Genomic DNA, 8,949 nt, shown 5'->3' with positions numbered 1-8,949 from the left:
AACTGGGATACAGGGAGGGAAAATAATCCTTCACGGCACAATGAATCATTTGTGAAGCCTCAAGTGTTCAGACTTCCAGCTCTTTGTTTCTAAAGGAGCTAAACTATGAGGTACATTGAATTTATTAATTTGGAAAACTGCCTCCTTATGGATACCAGTAGAGAAGATGCCATCTTCTTTGTTTAAAGAATGGACCAGAGCTAGTTGAGGATCCCAAGAGAGACACAGAAACAATTTAGAAATAACTTGAGTCACCCACTCCTTGCTTGAAGGGAACCAGACTCTTGGTCTTTGGGGAGCCACCCAAATTGACTGAGGGAAGATGGAGGAAAATTCCCTGGATCCCTGCAGGGTTAATTTATTCAAAAAGGAAACTGAAAAATACTCAACATGCAAAAGTCTTGTGAAGAAAATAAAGGAAAACCACAGAACATGCCACAGGCTGAGGAAGACCGCCCTTTGGAAGCTGTACCACAGGAGACAGAAAGAAATCCTCAACCTTCTGAAGAAGGTTTAAGCCAGGAAGCAGAAGGAAACCTTAGAGGAGGGCTGACTCAGCCTGGTTAGAGATATAAAGAGGATGCTCCTATTAAGCATTTAGACCCTGAAGAAATGACAAGAGGAACAGATGAGTTGGAAAGGCTTAGGGAAGAGATAAGAAGAATAAGAAGCCTGTTTGTGATGATGCATTGGAAGCAAAGACATTCACGCAGCCGTCCTTATCCCATGTGGTTTAGGCCTTGAATTCTTTTTTGTCTGATATTAAAATCTGGCCCCTGCTTTCTGTTAGCATTTCCTGATGTATCTTTGACTTTTGCTTTATTTTGATCATCTGGTGGAGTTTTGTTTTAGGTAGTTTTCCTTGTTATCAGCATCTGCATTTTGTATTTTGACACATTCTCTAGGTCTATTTTTCGATTGGGAAATTTCACACATATGCATGAAAATATGTTCATTCCAACATAGCAGGTTACAAAGCAGCATATTCAGGTATATCAGTTCAGTTCAGTTCAGTCGCTCAGTCGTGTCTGACTCTTTGCGACCCCATGAATCGCAGCACACCAGGCCTCCCTGTCCATCACCAACTCCCGGACTTCACTCAGACTCACGTCCATCGAGTCAGTGATGCCATCCAGCCATCTCATCCTCTGCTGTCCCCTTCTCCTCCTGCCCCCAATCCCTCCCAGCATCAGGGTCTTTTCCAATGAGTCAACTCTTTGCATGAGGTGGCCAAAGTACTGGAGTTTCAGTTTTAGCATCATTCCTTCCAAAGAAATCCCAGGGCTGATCTCCTTCAGAATGGACTGGTTGGATCTCCTTGCAGTCCAAGGGACTCTCAAGAGTCTTCTCCAACACCACAGTTCAAAAGCATCAATTCTTCAGCGCTCAGCCTTCTTCACAGTCCAACTCTCACATCCATACATGACCACAGGAAAAACCATAGCCTTGACTAGACGATCCTTTGTTGGCAAAATAATGTCTCTAGGTTGGTCATATATTTCCTTCCAAGGAGTAAGCGTCTTTTAATTTCATGGCTGCAGTCACCATCTGCATGGTCTAGTGGTCTTCTCCACTTTCTTCAATTTAAGTCTGAATTTGGCAATAAGGAATTCATGATTTGAGCCACAGTCAGCTCCCAGTTTTGTTTTTGCTGATTGTATAGAGCTTCTCCATCTCTGGCTGCAAAGGATATAATCAATCTGATTTCGGTGTTGACCATCTGGTGATGTCCATGTGTAGAGTCTTCTCTTGTGTTGTTGGAAGAGGGTGTTTGCTATGACCAGTGCGTTCTCTTGGCAGAACTCTGTTAGCCTTTGCCCTGCTTCATTCTGTACTCCAAGGCCAAATTTGCCTGTTACTCCAGGTGTTTCTTGACTTCCTGCTTTTGCATTCCAATCCCCTATAGTGAAAAGGACATCTTTTTTGGGTGTTAGTTCTAGAAGGTCTTGTAGGTCTTCATGCTATGCTACGCTATGCTAGGTCACTTCAGTCGTGTCTAACTCTGTGCGACCCCATAGACGGCAGCCCACCAGGCTCCCCCGTCCCTGGAATTCTCCAGGCAAGAACACTGGAGTGGGCTGCCATTTCCTTCTCCAATGCATGAAAGTGAAAAGTGAAAGTGAAGTTGCTTAGTCGTGTCCGACTCTTAGCGACCCCATGGATTGCAGCCTAACAGGCTCCTCCGTCCATGGGATTTTCCAAGCGAGAGTACTGGAGTACGGTGCCATTGCCTTCTCCGGTAGGTCTTCATAGAACTGTTCAACTTCAGCTTCTCCAGTGTTGCTGTGTTTCTTGACTTCCTACTTTTGCATTCCAGTCCCCTATAATGAAAAGGACATCTTTTTTTGGTGTTAGTTCTAGAAGGTCTTGTAGGTCTTCATAGAACTGTTCAACTTCAGCTTCTTCAGTGTTGCTGGTCGGGGCATAGACTTGGATTACCGTGACATTGAATGGTTTGCCTTGGAAACAAACAGAGATCGTTCTGTCATTTTTGAGATTGCATCCATTTTGGACTCTTGTTGACTATGATGGCTACTCCATTTCTTCTAAGGAATTCCTGCCTACAGTAGTAGATATAATGGTCATCTGAGTTAAATTCACCCATTCCAGTCCATCTACAAATCAGTTCACTGATTCCTAGAATGTTGATGTTCACTCTTGTCATCTCCTGTTTGACCACTTCCAATTTGCCTTGATTCATGCACCTAACATTCCAAGTTCCTATGGTATATTGCTTTTTACAGCATCGAACCCTGCTTCCATCACCAGTCCCATTCACAACTGGGTGTTGTTTTTGCTTTGGGTCCATCCCTTCATTGTTTCTGGAGTTTTTTCTCCACTGATCTCCAGTAGCATATTGGGCACCTACTGACCTGGGGAGTTCCTTTTTCAGTATCCTATCATTTTGCCTTTTCATACTGTTCATGGGGTTCTCAAGGCAAGAATACTGAAGTGGTTTGCCATTCCCTTTTCCAGTGGACCACATTCTGTCAGACCTCTCCACCATGACCTGGCCATCTTGGGTGGCCCCACACGGTATGGCTTAGTTTCATTGAGTTAAACAAGGCTGTGGTCCATGTGATCAGATTGGCTAGTTGTCTGTGATTGTAGTTTCAGTCTGTCTGCCCTCTGATCCCCTCTCTCAGTGCCTACTGTCTTTCTTGGGTTTCTCTTCCTTGGACATGGGGTCTCTCTTCACTGCTGCTCCAGCAAAGTGCAGCCGCTGCTCCTTACCTCTGATGCGGGTAGCTCCTCTCAGCCACCGCCCCTGCCGTTGGGCACCGGCTAGCTCCTCTCGGCCGCGCTCATGCGCTGTCGCAGCAGACAAAGTCTCAAATTGTGTGTGTATGCTTGTGGGTATATGTACATGCATATATCAGAAATTAAACTGTGCTTGTTTCTGTGTGATGTTTTTTATTTCTTTTTGCTTAAATGCATTTTTTAAATGAACACATCACACACATGAAGATAAACTTTTTTTTATTAAGAGTCAATCAAATAATTTGCAACCAGCTTATAAGGTCAATGGGGGCACCTAAACTCTTGATGATAGAACTATTAAAAAAAATGTAAACCTCAAAATACCTCTGGATCTCTTAGCCAGAGGAATAAAACTGGCAATTATTACAGGGGGAAAAAAAAAAAGAATGGATCATAATGATCTCAGAGAAATAGGAAGGTAGAATTATGTGCATTTGCTGTATGTACAAGTGTATTCATTGTTCTAATTTGCTATGAAATAATTTTTATAAAGGAATTAGACTGTAAAATATGATTTCATCTTTTTACACATGCTGCTTGTAATTTCAGCTGAATCACTGTGATGTTTAATGCACTGTTGCAGGAAGTAGAACATAAAAATACCCAATTCCCCTCATCTCCTACCTCCCTCCAGCCCCCATGGCTTTAAATTATTGCTGTAAATTAGGGTTGCATTTTTTCATGTCTTCCAAAGGCACACTGACTGGCATAGCATGAGCTTCAGCCTGTAACTAGCGTACCCATTCAACTTAGCAATTAAAAAACCACCAGTATCACCCCAGACATACTTGGGCTGCTTCCACCTGCCTCTGTTTGAGGAAGGCTTTATTCTCCTGGTCAGGAATTTGGGTTGGGTCAGGTAGGAGAATTCTTAGAGGAATATCTCTTTCTCATTTGTAATTGACTTAGCAAACATCCTTTTGCCTCCCTTAGGTCATGAGGATGATGGGACATATAAGGGCAGAGGCACAGAGCGCTGTGTCAGTTTCCCATGGCTACTGTAACCAGGTACTTAGTGTCGTAAGCACAAATTTACTATCTTCCTGTTCTGGAGGTCAGAAATCTAAAATCAAGGTATTGGCAGGTGTGTCCTTCTCAAGGCTCTAGGGAAAAGTCTATTTCCTTGTCCTTTCCAGTTTCTAGAGGCTGCCTGCATTCCCTGGTTCATGGCTCCTTCCCTGAATCACTTCACTTCCTGTTTCTGTTGTCACATCTCCTGCTATTCAATATGATCTCCTCTTTCCCTCTTACAAGGATTCTTGTGATTACATTGAGCCCTGGATAGTCCAGCATAATCTACTCACCTTAAAATCCTTATTCATACCTGCAAAATCATAGTTTTCATAGAAGGTAATTCATGCATTCCAGGAATTAGGATGTGAATGTATTTGGAGGTGGCCTTATTCAGCACAGAATTTGGCATTGAGTAACTCTGCCACTCTCTAAGTTTGACTATTACATGAGTTTCTTAATGTTTCTGAATATCAAGTTTCTTTTCTGAGAAATGAAGTAAATAATACCATCTCCTAGGGTTGCGTGAAGGTTGAAAGTGAAAGTGAAGTTGCTCAGTCGTGTCTGACTCTTTGCGACCCCATGAACTGTAGCCTATCAGGCTCTTCCATCCATGGGATTTTCCAGGCAAGAATACTGGAGTGGGTTGCCATTTCCTTCTCCAGGAGATCTTCCCGACCCAGGATTTGAACCCGGGTCTCCCACATCATAGGCAGACACTTTACCGACAGAGCCACCAGGAAAGTCAGGGTTAAATGCCTGAAAACAATTAGCATTGTGTCTGAGAAGTATTACTAGTTCAATGAACAGGTAGTTAATGGATTATTGTTTTTACTATTCAATGATGAAAGGGCACAGTCTCACCTCTTTGAGGACTTCTCAGTCTAGTGGAGAAGATCAACAGCTGAACAAGTCATTATAAGTCAGCATGAGGCAGTGTTGCATGGGCTATATTTGTCACAGGCCACAAGGGTCCTTCATACATGATTTCATTCATTCTTTAGTAGATGTGTAACTAACATGAGTTTTGGGGCAAAGGAAGGGAAAACATAAAAGGTTGTTCTGAGGCTATGACTGACATGGAATGTCAGGTCCTGGAAGGTTGTGTATTTTTATTTTGATGACCTCGTATTTTTTCCTAAGGAAAAACTGTTTACTGCTCTTGAGATAAAATGTTAACTTTCTTGGACTTGGAGTATGTGCCGTTTCACAAGTTAGGGCCTTGGATGTCTCAGACTATATCATATGGTAGAAGGAGAGACAACAGTGTAGGTCTGTAAGCGAAGGTTGAAAGTCTTCCTGTTCCTCTATCTTCTTGCTGCTGACGTTCACACCTTCCCTCCCCCAGTGGGAAAGAGTGCTGATCTTCTGGAGATGTTCCAGGATTCTGGCTGGGCCGTGTGTGCTGGTAATTGGAGTCCCTGTGTGTGACGAAGTCACATTCTTGAGTGGGTGCCATTTGTGTGTCTCTCCCATCACTGTGGCTTGGGTGGTGAGGACCAGGGTCCACTCTTTTCCTTCTGTGTGCCAGCTGGCCTGAGCACATGTGCTCTCCCTCGTCTGTCTTGTTTGCTAATTCTGCTCTCATTTCACCTGGCCCTTCAGCCACAGGTGACACCAACTCTTCATTCGGCTTCTAGAATATTGCTTTCTTATGTTTTCTTCTGCCTCATGCTCAGTTGGGTCTTTCTCATTTCTCCGACTTAATATTCAAACTTACAAAAACTCAGTCCCCAAGACCTCTTCTCTTTTCTGTCTCTATTTATCCCATTTTATGGATTTAAATACCATCTATATATTAATGATGCTGGCATTAGTTTTCCTTTGCTGCTGTAACAAATTACCATAAACTTAGTGACTTAAAACAACACTGATTTATTATTTTACAGCTTTTTAGGTTAGAAGTTTGACACAGTCTTACTGGGCTACAGTAACTTGTCAACAGAGCTGTGTTCCTTTCTGGAGTTGCCAAGGGAGAATCCATTTCTTTGTTTTTTTTCATCTTCTAGAGGCCTCCTACATTCCTTCAGTTCAGTTCAGTTCAGTTCAGTTCAATCGCTCAGTCGTGTCAGACTCTTTGTGACTCCATGGACTGCAGCATGCCAGGCCTCCCTATCCATCACCACCTCCTGGAGTTTACTCAAACTCATGCCCATTGAGTTAGTGCTGCCATCCAACCATCTCATCCTCTGTCATCCCCTTCTCCTCCCGCCTTCAATCTTTACAGGATCCAGGTCTTTTCCAATGAGTCAGTTTTTTGCATCAGGTGGCCAAAGTATTGGAGTTTCAGCTTCAGCATCAGTCCTTTCAATGAACATTCAGGACTGATTTCCTTCAGGATGGAATCTACATTCCTTAGTTTGTTTTATTCTTTATCAGAATCTTATATCTCTGAATCTTCTTCCTTTGTCAGCTCTCTCTCACCACAGCTGAGAAAAATTCTCTGCTTTTAAGGTCCCATCTGATAAGATTGGGTCCACTCATATAACAGGATAATCTCCCCACCTCAAGGTCCATACCCTAACCACATTTGACAAGTCTTTTTTTTGCCATTTAAGAGAATATTTTCACAAGTTTTGAGGATTAGGTCATAGACATCTTTGGAAGAACATTGTTCTACTTACCGCAGTGTCCAAGTAAATGTCTCCAGCCTAGACCATTCTCCTTAACTCTTAAGACCATATATTCAGCCACCTACTTGACATCTCTGTTTGGATGTTTAATAGACATTTCAAAGCTATTTGTCCAGAACTGAGCCCCAAGCAACACACATACACATACACCATACATACATATATATTTATGAGTGTACATAAGAAAAAAACTTGTACATATATATATATGTTTGAAAAGATTTGTCTCTTGACCTTCATTTTGGTGCATGGTATACATCTTATCCCGAAGGTAGAACTGATACTTTGAGACTTCATAATGTATTCTTTTGTTGACTATGATGGCTATTCCGTTTCTTCTAAGGGATTCTTGCCCACAGTAGTAGATATAATGGTCATCTGAATTAAATTCACCCATTCCAGTCCATTTTAGTTCGCTGATTCCTAAAGTGTCAATGTTCACTCTTGCCATCTCCTGTTTGACCACTTCCAATTTGCCTTGATTCATGGACCCAACATTCCAGGTTTCTATGTAGTATTGTTCTTTACAGCATCGGACCTTGCTTCTATCACCAGTCACATCCACAACTGGGTGCTGTTTTTGCTTTGGCTCAGTCTCTTCATTCTTTCTGAAGTTATTTCTTCACTGTTCTCCAGTAGCATGTCGGGCACCTACCGACCTGGAGAGTTCATTTTTCAGTGTTGTATCTTTTTGCCTTTTCATACTCTTCATGGGGTTCTCAAGGCAAGAAAACTGAAGTGGTTTGCCATTCCCTTCTCCAGTGGACCAGGTTATTTCAGAACTCTCCACCATGACCCATCCATCTTGGGTGGCCCTACACTGCATGGTTCATAGTTTCATTAAATTAGACAAGGCTGTAGTCCATGTGATCAGATTGGTTAGTTTTCTGTGATTGTGGTTTTCAGTCTGTCTGCCCTCTGATGGACAAGGATAAGAGGCTTATGGAAGCTTCCTGATGGGAGAGACTGACAGGGGGAAACTGGGTCTTGGATGGAGGGGCCATGCTAAATAAATCTTTAATCTAATTTTCTGTTGATGGATGGGGCTGTGCTTTCTCCCTGTTATTTGACCTGGGGCCAAACTATGGTGGCGGTAATGAAGATAATGGCGATCTCCTTCAAAAGGTCCCATGTATGCACTGATACTCTCAGTGCCCCCAACCCTGCAGCAGGCCACCACCGACTCCTGGACACTCCTGGGCAAGTCTGTGTCAGTCTTTTGTGGGGTCACTGCTCCTTTCTCCTGGGTCCTGGTGCACACAAGGTTCTGTTTGTGCCCGCCAAGAGTTTGTTTTCCACCTGTGTAAATTCTGGTGGCTCTATGGTGGGGTCAATGGCAATCTCCTCCAAGAGGGCTTATGCCATACCCAAGTCTACTGCATACAGAGCCCCTGCCCCTACAGCAGCCCACTGCTAACCCGTACCTCCTCAGGAGACACTCAAACACAGTTCTGTCTCAGTCTCTGTGGGGTCTCTGGGACCTGTGCACACAAGGTATGTTTGAGCCCTCTGAGTGTCTCTGGTGGGTAAGGGATTTGGTTCTAAACACCATTTCGCCCCTCCTACCATCTTGCTGGGGCTTCTTCTTAGCCCTTGGACATACAGGATCTTCTCAAAGTCGCTCCAGCGCTGCGCAGTCACCGCACCAGTACCTACCATCTTGCTGGGGCTTCTCTGGCCTTGGACATTGGTTATCTCCTTACAGTCGCTCCAGCACTGTGCAGCTGCCATTCCAGTGCCACTCAGCTACTGTGGGCAAGAATCCCTTAGAAGAAGTGGAGTAGCCATCATAGTCAATAAAAGAGTCAGAAATGCAGTACTTGGATGGAATCTCAAAAATGACAAAATGATCTCTGTTCATTTCTAAGGCAAACCATTCAGTATCACAAGTCTATGCCTCGACCAGTAATGCTGAAGAAGCTGAAGTTGAACGGTTCTATGAAGACCTACAAGACCTTCTAGAACTTACACACAAAAAAGATGTCCTTTTCATTATAGGGGACTTGAGTGTAAAAGTAGGAAGTCAAGAAATACCTGGAGTAAC

At 43.4% G+C, this 8,949-nt stretch overlaps 1 pseudogene; it reads left to right on the top strand.

The window, feature by feature from the left end:
* The first annotated feature begins 267 nt into the window (after positions 1 to 267).
* Positions 268 to 975, top strand: LOC113875766 (annotated as a pseudogene).
* The last annotated feature ends 7,974 nt before the right edge of the window (positions 976 to 8,949 follow it).

This window comes from Bos indicus x Bos taurus, chromosome 18 (assembly GCF_003369695.1).
Source record: "Bos indicus x Bos taurus breed Angus x Brahman F1 hybrid chromosome 18, Bos_hybrid_MaternalHap_v2.0, whole genome shotgun sequence".
In the NCBI taxonomy this organism is placed as follows: Eukaryota; Metazoa; Chordata; class Mammalia; order Artiodactyla; family Bovidae; genus Bos; species Bos indicus x Bos taurus.
This window is presented reverse-complemented; position numbering and strand designations above follow the sequence as displayed.